Source organism: Microtus ochrogaster, unplaced genomic scaffold, assembly GCF_000317375.1.
Source record: "Microtus ochrogaster isolate Prairie Vole_2 unplaced genomic scaffold, MicOch1.0 UNK3, whole genome shotgun sequence".
NCBI classification, from domain to species: domain Eukaryota; kingdom Metazoa; phylum Chordata; class Mammalia; order Rodentia; family Cricetidae; genus Microtus; species Microtus ochrogaster.
The window spans coordinates 16,459,675-16,460,244 of NW_004949101.1; the positions used below are offsets into that span (position 1 = coordinate 16,459,675).

The 570-nt window shown below is 38.6% G+C and overlaps 1 protein-coding gene across 1 annotated transcript in view; it reads right to left on the bottom strand.

Moving 5' to 3' along the window:
- Pank2 (pantothenate kinase 2) overlaps nucleotides 1–570 on the bottom strand; it is a 44,756-nt gene that overhangs the window by 37,801 nt on the left and 6,385 nt on the right. The window lies entirely within an intron of this gene.

Below are 570 nucleotides of genomic sequence, written 5' to 3' on the forward strand. Positions count from 1 at the left end.
ACCAAAATGTTTTACTGTATGTCATTATATCTCAAACAAATTTTTAAAGTTTCACTAAGCCTACTTTTCCACTTGGAAATTGAAAGAGGGGAAGATGGCTCAGTGAATAAAGACTTATGTTCTGCAAGCACAAATCCCTAGATTGCACATAAAGAGACCACAGCATAGCCATGCATGCATGTAACCTCAACATGAGGGGATGGAGACCAGCGGGTCCCAAGAATTCACTGGTTAGCCATCCTTACTGATAGGGTCAGCATCCTGTTAGTAAGAGACCCTGACTCAAACAATCACACAGCAATAGAAAACACCTTAAGTTCTGCTCAAGACCATGTGTACATTTGAATTCTCACTTGCACACACCATACACACATTCTCTCTCACACAAAAACTGCTACCTCAATGGATAATGAAGCCTAAATAAAATACCTGGTACACAGTGTCTAACAAACACCTAAAAATTGGTAGCAGTAGCTATTATTAGAGTCTTGCTGTCATCATTTTTACCTATTTAAAATTGCTAAAATTGCCAAATATTTGGCAGGCAAGAACTCTGAGTTACGTCTTTAC